The 10985-nt window shown below is 44.3% G+C and overlaps 1 pseudogene; it reads right to left on the bottom strand.

Annotated features, from left to right (window-relative positions):
* Positions 1–3952: 3952 nt before the first annotated feature.
* On the bottom strand, positions 3953–4888 carry LOC136323303 (calcyclin-binding protein-like; annotated as a pseudogene).
* Between the last annotated feature and the right edge of the window lie 6097 nt (positions 4889–10985).

The following is a 10985-nucleotide window of genomic DNA, read 5'->3' as shown; positions in this document are numbered from 1 at the left end:
GGTTATTATTGTACTCTGGACAAGAACTCGTTTTTACAGAGGTTTATAAAATGGCTATTCAAATATAAGGTAGAAGAGAAGAGATGTCAGAGAACTGCTGAAGCCTTTGGAACGACTCTTTAGCGCTCCGGATGCCAGTTGAACACCCGTATTATCGCTGCCCAAAGACCTAGACTAGATGTGCAGGTTAGCCCAGCAGCTTCTGTCCTTCATTTCCAGCTTCTAAACTCTCTGACACCTCAAATCTATTTCTTATCCGTACCTACTCAAAGCAGCCTGTTTGCTTTCGCACCACACCTGATCCTGCTTTCAGGCTTTAGAACCGTGCAGGCAGTTCAGAGGGATGTGAGTTAAGAGAATTTGAGCACTAGGACTTACAGTCACTTAGTTATGGCACAACAACCACTTACACATTTTAAAATAAAAACAAGTGACATTGCAATATTTTTTCATAAAATCCTTTCTTATAGGTTGCCTTGGCTAGTGATGGGGCAGATAACTCAAAATCTAAGACTTATTTTTAAATGTTATTTTCCCTTTAGATGAACAAATAACCACCTTACAAAGTGCTAAAAAATGCCAAAGTGCTTGGGAATAGGAAGATAGGCCCAATAAAAAACAAATCTAAAGGGAGGGCTCTCCACAGTTTAGAAAGAGGTGCTCTAAAACCAGGCTTCTGTTCATATTCCTGCCATGGACCTTTCCCCCACCCTTCTCCACCTCACCAAAGCCACTGACAGAACCAGAAAAACCCTAGGCCAAAGCGTTCTGAGGACTGAAATGCCAGAGCCCCTTGTACTAACCAAGGTACAGAGGCCCGGATGCACAGAGGTGCAGCACGTTATCCGCCTCGAGGTGGCACTGTTTCCCCACACTAACGACTTGGCACTCAGTTCATTCTAACTTTTGTTTTCCTTCATCATTTATGTTACTTGGGTGTTTAAAAATAATAAAAATTGTCTGGTTTGCACCCCTTATTTTTCTATGTAGCAGTTCCCTACAGGCCAAATACATGAAACAAATAGTACATGGCTGAATCACAGTCCAGCCAGCTAGGTAGGACTCCCATATTTTTCACCCCAGCATTTAGCTAATACTCCCTAGGACATACCCTCTTGCCCCATCTGCTAGATGATACAGCCTTCCTGCAGTCAGAAGCTGTGTCTTATTAATTTTCCTCAGTCTCTTGACATAGCTGATAACAAATATCTTTTGGTTGCATAATAATGCTTGAACCTCAGATGTCTCCCAACTTATATGCATAGGTCCTGGGGTGCCTCAATAGGACAATTTGTCAACGGTACAAATTTAAACTTTACAAAGTAAAATAATTCCCCTTGGGTTTAAATAGCCTAGATCCAATCAAGTTGAGTCACAAACCAATTCACTTCAATGTGGAAGTTCAGGCAGAGAATTTGTCAGACTTAGGGGGTAAGCAGAGCCACCGTGGGTAGCATGTGCAGCCTTTACCCTATGTAGCTGTAAGCAAGTCCCCAGAGAAAGTGGCTGAGGGACAGAATTCCAGCTTACCTCCGGCTGACGTGGCACTGTGGGAATTTACATAGAACACATGATTTTTAATTACTTCATTGTTGAGCATCACCTAGATCAGAGATGTGTCCTAATATTTTTTGTTTCCCTTAAATGTACAAATCATTTAATAGTATCCATAAACTTATATCTACTTTTCTAGCTCTATTTGTACTTAAAATTTTCTAATCACATTAACTCTTAGGGTAATGAAAGCCATGCGTGGGCAAAGCCACTGAAGAACATCATGCTTTTCTTTTTGTTTATCCAAAAATTTAAACCAAGTTTCCAGGAATTCCTCTATATTAATGTTTCCTTCAATTTGATGACCAAGTTAAAGGTCAGTGTGTTTGTTGGCCTATGATTTTGTAATTTTATTCATTTTAATTTGTATTCATTATTTTCAAATAAGTAATTTGTTCATATGGCTCAATATTTTTTTCCTCCCACCCTAGTTTCCCTTTTAATGATCAACTAATATTAGTAAATCCGTGGGCATTTTTCCAGCTATAAGTGTATGCATTTATAAGAAAATACACATTTACCTTCCCCCCTTTATTTATATAAATACTATCATACTATACATAGTGTTCTGTGCCTTGCTTTCTTTCTCATTAATGCTATTTTGCCAGTAACTCTATCAGTACAAAGAACTTCCATTCCTTTTTATGAATGCAAAATATCCTATTATAAAAATAAATGTATCTAATCATTTTCCTATTGATTTCGGTGATTTCTAAACTTGTGCAATTGTAATCAATGCCACAATGAATAACACTGTACAGTATTGCACAAGCCATTTTACATTTGTTGTAAGCCAATTTAGAGATAAATTCCTAAAAAGTTTAGGTCAGAGGATGTGCATTTATAATACTGATATTGCTAGATTGCCATCCTTAGAAGTCATATCAACTATACTTCCTCTAGAAATGTAGAACGCTTGTTTTTCTATCCCTTTTTAATTTTTGGAAATCAAACAGGTTTAAAAAGGTATGCATGAGCCCTGGCTGGTGGCTCAGTGGATAGAGCGTCATCCCGGGCTCAATTCCTGGCTGGGCACAACTCCTCCCTCTCCCCCTTTCTTCCTTCTTCCCCTCCAGCAGCCAATGGCTCCATTGGTTCAAGCATGGCCCCAGGCACTGAGAATAGCTCAGTTGGAGCACATCAGCCTCAGGCACTAAAAATAGCTCAGTACCCCAGCATAGGCCCAGAGTAGGTTGCCAATGGATCCCAGTAGGGATGCATGCAAGCGTCTACTTCACTATCTCCCCTCCTCTCAGCTTAAAAAAATAAATAAGGTATGCATGAGATTGAACATCTTTTCATATGTTTAAAAGCTGGTTGTGCCTGACTAGGTGGTGGCACAGTGGATAGAACATTGGACTGGGATGCTGAGGACCCAGGTTTAAGACCCTGAGGTTGCCAGCTTGAGCGTGGGCTATCTGGCTTGAGCAAATGAAAAAATGCTCACCAGGCCCTGGCTGGTTGGCTCAGCAGTAGAGCATCGGCCTGGCGTGCGGGGGGACCCGGGTTCGATTCCCGGCCAGGGCACATAGGAGAAGCGCCCATTTGCTTCTCCACCCCCAACCCCTCCTTCCTCTCTGTCTCTCTCTTCCCCTCCCGCAGCTGAGGCTCCATTGGAGCAAAGATGGCCCGGGCGCTGGGGATGGCTCCTTGGCCTCTGCCCCAGGCGCTAGAGTGGCTCTGGTTGCAGCAGAGCAACGCCCCGGAGGGGCAGAGCATCGCCCCCTGGTGGGCAGAGCGTGGGCCCTGGTGGGCGTGCCGGGTGGATCCCAGTCGGGCACATGCGGGAGTCTGTCTGACTGTCTCTCCCCGTTTCCAGCTTCAGAGAGAGAAAAAAAAAAAGATTAAAAAATGCTCACTAGCTTAGACCCAAGGTCGCTGGCTCGAGCAAGGGGCTACTTGGTCTGCTGAAGGCCTGCAGTCAAGGCACATATGAGAAAGCAATCAAAGAACAACTAAGATGTTGCAACAAAAACCTGATGATTGATGCTTTACATCTCCATTCTTGTCTGTCTGTCCCTATCTATCCCTCTCTCTCTCTGTCCCTGTAAAAAAAAAAAAAAAGCTAGTTGTCTTTCTATATTTCTCTATTTCCTTTGTATTTGTATGTATTCCTATATTTGTATTTCTGATTTTTTTTTTTTTTTGCACTTTATACAAAAATTCAGGTTTTATTTTTTACTTATTCTTACATGGTGAGAACTGATGTCTGGAGTTTTACAAGCAATAATTTTTTGTCTACCTCTTAGCTGAACAAAAATACACACAATATGGCATTTCCATTAAGCAAGACTTGCTCCTTTACACTTCACATGAGAATGCAGCATCACCCTTCCTTGAACAAAACGACCATTTTACTAAGGAAACCATCTTTAGAGGAAATGCTTATTAACACATTTAAATAAATGCTCCAGCGGAATTCGTTGCCTTTACTTAGAAGAAGACTGTAAAATTATCTGTTAAATTTATCTGGGCAGCTCACCAAATGTCCTTATTGGAAACATCAACATTTCCACATCACAATTGCCAAAAGGACTTTGAAGTCTCAGAACTCTGTTTCTCCTTTGGCCTGCTTCTCTCTTGACTCTACCCAGGCTTTATTAATGGTTTGCTTCATATCATCAGCTCCATCTTCATAAATTTTCTTTAGAACATTCATCAGTCCCTCACGAGGATCTGTTTCAGTGTCGTAGGAGGACTTTTCTTTCTCCTTGCACTCTTTTTCGACCTGAGTCAGGTACTCCCACCGTGAGTTTTCCGTTTTCTTTCTACATAAGATAATCACTGTATCTGTCTTGACTTTTTTTAACTGCCTTCCACAGAGATGGGTTTCAAGAGATTATTCACAATCATGGAGTAACTCTTCCCATTTAGATTCTTTACCAAGAGATCAAATGACTGCTCTGTGAAGAGCACCTGCACGTTCTCACTGGGGACCTGAGGAACTCCAGCTAAGGTAATGTAGATTTTTCACAAACTTGTCTGACTGATCCCATCCGTAGTTGCTGATCTTCACCGTGTAGCCCGAGGTGATGGGAGCGGCCGGCTTCTCGCTGTCCAGCTCTGCCTGCCTCTGAGGCTTCTGCTGCACCTTGTTCTTGATCTCCGTCTCAAACCTGGCCTTCTCGGCTGTGAGGGCATCACACACTCTCTTCCGGGTGGCCTTCTCCAGCAGCGCCTTCACCTCTTCCAGATCTTTCTGCAGCTCCTCCACCGCTGAAGCCATGGTCGCGCTGCATCAGGGAGGCCCGAGCTGCCGCACCGCGGGAGAATGAAGAGCAAGCGCCGCACCCGCACGAGTCCAGGCACCGGCAGCCTGCACGCACAGCCAATGCTTCGCCACACTGTCTGATTTATTTCTATATTTTCTTTGCCCATTTGATGGTCCTTCTCTTGTCAATTTGTATAATCTCCTTTTATCATAGGGATATATAATGTCTTTTGTTTGTAATAGAAATGCCAAATATTTTCTCACAGTTTGTCTTTTGACTTCATGGTGGTTTTTACCATGAAGAAAAAGTTATTTTATTTTTATATAACTAAGTTTATTAACTTTTTCATAGCTTTTAAGGTTCAAGTCATAATTAGTTTGTCTTCATGCAAAAGTCCCATACAACTCCTAATTGACTGGTTTGGTTGCCTTTCTCAGGACTTGAGGGTATTTTTCTTAAGATGTTTTATATGAAAAATTTTACTGTCTTTCAATCAAATATCTACATGCCAGATACTACTCAGAGCATGTAAGGTACAGTTCTTATCTTTCAATACCTATATTCTAGGGAACAAACACATAAGCAACAACTGCCATTCTGTAGGGAACAAGCTATACAGAGAAAGGAATAGTCAGGTAGACTATCAGATGGGCAGTAATTACCTCTCCAAGACTGAATGTTGAGGAAAAGCTACAAAACCCATTTCACTGGGTTTTGAAGGCTACATAGAAGTTTGTCAGTAGAAGAAATAGCATGATATCAGAAATCACACAATTAGCATTGCAGAATCCTGTCCATTATTGGTATTAAATCAAATTCATCAAGTGATACCATGGTACCACTAAGTGATTAAGCACTGGTTTCAAATTTTCTTGTTCCTCAGATGTAAAGTAAAACTTTCCTTAACTTGGATATAATACCAAGTGGTTGTTTCTTCTAGCCAGAGGCAAAACATCTGCTGCTGAGACACAGCCACTTATGAATGACATGCTACAGATGTTGGGCCAGGAAGAATCTAGGCAAGGTCCATGCTGCTTGACGGTTACTCTGGAGCGCTGTGCTGAATAAGACATGGGGGGCCCAGCAGGACGGCAGACCATAGTGGTGTCTGCCATGGGTCTTAGAGGGGGAAGTTACAGCACATATGCCATTCAGTTATATTCAATACCTGAGTTGTTTGGCCCTGACCTTCATCTATAGCCCATTCCCAACTAAAAGTAGGACTGTGTCATAGCATAACACCAGGGCACCCCATCCATCCCCACTGCCATGTTCTAAGGGGTGGCACTCAGAGAGAATCAGTGTAAACAGTGCTCTGAATACTGTGAAACATAATATTGACTAAAGCCCTGCCTAACTTTCTATGCTAACCCCCAAGCTCATACCTACATTTCTCTGCAGGCCTGCTCCATTCTTATTTTTATTATGAGCCAACTTCCTCTTCTTTATCAGTCATAGGAAGAAACACACCCACCAAAAGAACTCCTGGGTTTTGAAGTTCAGACACCAGACCCAGGCCAACTTCTCTTTCCCAGTTTCCCATCTAAAATCCCAGGGAAGAATTCTAATTGGTTCAGATTACATTTAGACCCAACCTCTAGATCAATCAACTGTGGACCCCACTTTACTAATATGGAAATTTTCATTGTAAACCTGTGGGTGGCTCATAAAGAAAGAAAAGTTTTCAGAAATAGAGGATTCTTGTTACACAAAACAATAAATGTGTATTTCATATACAATCAAGTGTCACTTAAGGACTAGGATACTTTCTGAGAAATGCATCATTTGACCATTTCATCATTGTGTGAACACTCTAGAGTGCACTCACACAAACCTATATGGTATAGCCTACTGCTCCTCGGCTACAAACCCGTATGGTATGTTACTTTACTGAATACTGTAGGCAATTATAACACAATGAAAAGTATTTGTGTATCTAAACATAGAAAAGGTACAGTAAAAATACAACATGAAAGATTAAAAAATGACACCTCTATAGGGCACTTACCAGGATGGAGCTTGCAGGACTGAAGTTGCTTTGGGTGAGTCAGTGTGTGGATAATTAGTGAATGTCAAGTGTACATTACTAGACACTACTGTAGATTTCATAAATACTGTCTCACAAGTCCACCCCCTGCATTCTTCCAACAGAGTCAGAAACAGAACATCAAAGTGGTCAGTGTTGCTCCATGAGCAGGGATGTGGGCTGGATTGGTTGGAAATGTGGAGGAGAAACTGGCTGGGTGAGGTACAAATCACCATAACAGTGACTGTAAGGAGGGAGCAAAAGGTGGCCGAAGGTCAGTAGGAATAGGACATCAAGATGGAGAGAAAAAGGAACACAGGGGACTGTCCTGACAATGGAGTTTTGGCTACTACACATTGAAGCAGCAGTGAGATTAAGAACTTAGTGGTATTCATTAAAAAAAAAAGGGGCCCTGGCCAGTTGGCTCAGTAGCAGAGTGTCAGCCTGATGCGTGGAACTCCAGGGTTCACTTCCCGACCAGGGCACCCAGGAGAAGCGCCCATCTGCTTCTCCACCCTTCCCCTCCTCTCCTTCCTCTCTGTCTCTCTCTTCCCCTCCCACAGTCAAGGCTCCATTGGAGCAAAATTGGCCCTGGGCACTGAGGATGGCTCCATGGCCTCCGCCTCAGGTGCTAGAATGGCTCCGGTTGCAACAGAGCAACGCCCCAGATGGGCAAAGCATTGCCCCCTGGTGGGCATGCCGGGTGGATCCAAGTCGGACACATGCGAGAGTTTATCTCTCTGCCTCTCCACTTCTCACTTCAGAAAAAAAGTAAAAAATAAATTAAAAAAAAAAGGGAGTGTTTAACATGGAGAGGGTATAGGACTGAGGACTCAATATTTTGACCCTGAAATTTTGGTTTTTTGGTTCCATGAATCCCATTTGGCATAAAGGGCTCACTGTGTCATTGAACTGATGGAAGAAATAAAACTTACCTATGCTTTACATCATTATAACCCAAAATATTTCCAAAGTCTGGGGACAGGCTGGCTCCAAATTGCTGCACAGAGCTTTTACTAAAGTGGCAGCAGCCTAACATTTAAAATCATACACAGTGATGTCTGCAGTATTTTACTGGCCACACGGATCAGCCCTGCCCCCTTGTGGGACTACACAAGGGTAGAATGCCAGGAGGTATGGATGATTGGAAGCCATGTGGCGCTGGCTGCCACAAAGGCTGCTGTTTGTCCCTCACATTTTAAGACCCCTGATCCATGGAACATTTGTACAAAGGAGGCAGTGAAAGTCGTAAAGGGTGACCTTCTACACCAGGGGTCTCAAACTCACGGCCCGCGGGCCGCATGCGGCCCCTCGAACAATTTTGTACTGATTTTTTTTTGTTTTCAACTGCAGTGAGAAAAGTGTTGCGTAACAGTTGCCTTTTGTAGACCTAGTGCAGCCCGCCGAAGGGCTGTGATCTTGCTCTGTGGCCCACATGCTGAGTTGAGTTTGAGACAGTGCCCTTTGTGGTCCCTGGGTCCGTCTCTTGTTTCAACAGTGTTTGGACAAAGCAGACCCAGGGCGCCCCTTCCAGCCTGCGGCCACCCTCCAACCTCTTTTCCAGTCACCAGCTTCGGAAACACCCCAGCCATCCTCAGCCTCCAAGACAATCCAACACTGTTTTTTTTTTTCACCTTAACTCCTCATTGCCAAACAACCATGAACTCCCAGATTCGTCTGAATTATTCCCCCAGGGTGGAAGCTGCCGTGAACCGCCCGGTCACCCGCACCCACCTCTCTCTGGGCTCTGTGTACACCCGGAGGATGTGGCCCTGGAGGGCGCGGGCCACTTCTTCCCGCCTCGGGGAGGAGAAGCCCGAGGACACTGGCGTCTCTTAGAGACGCAGCCCCAGCGCGGTGGCCACCTTCCTCCCAGGTGGTGCTGAGGCCTTCCCAAGATGAGCGGGGTAAACTCAGGACGCCGTGGAAGCCGCCAGGGCCATGGAGAAGAATCTGAACCGAGCCCCTGGCAACCCGCAGGCTCTCGGCTCTGACTTTCTGGAGAACCACCTCCTGGAGTAGCAGGTGGCGCCCATCAAGATGATGGGACAGCCTGACCGACCTCCGCAGGCTGGCGGCCCCAGGCTGGGCGGGGCCAGTGGCTCTTCGGAAGCCTCAAGCACTAGGAGCCTTTGGAGCCCAGAGGCCTTTGAGGGGCCTCCTGCTCCCCCCTGGTGTCTGGATTTTGCCTGAGGCTCTCCCTGAAACCACTAGGCATTGTTTTAATCATCCTGGAGCCCTCTCCCATGCGTTGGACCAAATAGTCACAAGGAAGCTGTGTCCATTTGGGGCAAAAATTAATTAATTAATTAATTAATTAATTTTAAAAACGTAAAGAGCTGACTTTCTCAGACAGGTACAGTTAATTAACAAGTGACTGCCCCCCAACTCCACTGCCACATTCAAGTGACTAGGAGATCACATTCATTTTCCTACTGTATCACTTATCCACTACTTCATAAAATCCCCGCCAAACTTAGAAACTTAAAACAACATATATTTATCATCTCACAGTTGCTGAAGGTCAAGAATTTGGGCATAACTTAGCTGGGTCCTCTGGCTCAGGGTCTCTTCCGAGGCCACCACCCGTGTGTGGGGCTGGGAGCCACCATCTCAAGGTTCCGGCAGGGCAGGATCCATCTCGCATGGGTCATCGTACTCAGGGCCTCAGTTCCTCACTGGCTGTGGCTCAGAGGCTGTCCTCTTGGCCACGTGGCCTCTCAACAGGATAACTCACAACATGGCAGCTGACTTCATCAACGTAGGCACTGAGAGAGCGCTAGCAAGAGGCAGTTCACGGCCTTTTGTCACCTAATCTTGGAAGTGACATCCCATCATCATTTTTGATGTATTCTCTTTTCTTTTTTCTTTTGGGTTTTTAAAGTTATTTTCTTTATTTGGGTTTTTTGTTTGTTTGTTTTATTTTAGTTATTATTGGGGTTTTCCCCTATTTTATTGGTTGCATTTTTTTTCATTGGAAGTAAGGCAGTTGATCTAGTCCACATTCAAGACGAGATTATGTAAGGACATGAATGCCAGGAAGTTGGGCTTACTGGGGGCCACTGGCTGCCAGAGACACTCATTAAGTTCCCTGAGCTAGGGAGCATCTCTCTGCCAGCAGAGCCTTCCGCTCCACATTCCACCCGTTTTACTCTTGCCCCCTCTTTTGGGACTGTCTGTATAGAGAGCCTAACCTGGGGTTTCTGGAAGCAGTCATGGGAAAAATTCTCTGTCCTCTCACCAGTTTCCAGACATCTTCCCTTTTTTTTTAGAGAACAAACAAAAAAAGCTATAGTTTTGTGATTTCAAAAGTAATTCCAGCTCATTGTGCAATTCCAACAATACCATAATATAAAAGCTATAAATAAAAGTCCCCTAGCATTCCTCCCATACCTCGAGATAAGCAATGTTAACACTTCCAATACATGTGCTATTATCATATTCTTATTCATTTACCAAGAAAAGGTATCAAACTCATATTTAGGTTTTTGTTTGATGTTTTGTTGTTTTACTTAGCCATCTTTTAACATCAGCACATAGAGATCTACCTCATTCCATTCCTAGGCATATATATCGCAATCTAGTTAATTGTTAGCTTTTTAGAAAAATTCTCACCTATTATAAACAGTACTGCATTGTGTATGTGTGTTTTTGGGGGGATATTTGCATATTTGCCTATTTCAGCAGGACAGGCTTATAGAAGTGAAATGCTGAAGCAAAGCATATTATTACAAGATGCTCTCTGGAAAGGTTGTGCCAATGCCAACTTTTTCAAAGCTGACAGTCAGCCTTTTTCAAAGTAAAGTTCCTGCGTAAATTGGTCTGTTGCCTTATGAGGGGACCCAAAACCCTGTTCACTGTGGGAACATCTGAAAGCAGCGGAGGAAACATTCCTCTGTCAGAGGCCATGGCTGCGATCCAAATACCTCCAATCGGTTCTCAGCTGATTCTGGTTCGGCTTCTGCTCCATGTCTCTGTGCCTGGACTTCACGAGGAAGTGAAGCCTCGCCCACACCACCAGCAGGGCAACCCCGAGATGCCCCCACAGGACTCCTCATCCAGGCAGGACATTCATGTGACCGATGAGTCTGTAACAGACCCACCGACGCTCCCATCTGGGACTTTACAGAGGTCACTTGGTGACTGAGTTCCTTCTCAAGCAGGCAGAGGGGACCCTGCTGGGCTTCTGGTCT

Source organism: Saccopteryx bilineata, chromosome 2 (assembly GCF_036850765.1).
Source record: "Saccopteryx bilineata isolate mSacBil1 chromosome 2, mSacBil1_pri_phased_curated, whole genome shotgun sequence".
Lineage (NCBI taxonomy): Eukaryota > Metazoa > Chordata > Mammalia > Chiroptera > Emballonuridae > Saccopteryx > Saccopteryx bilineata.
This window is presented reverse-complemented; position numbering and strand designations above follow the sequence as displayed.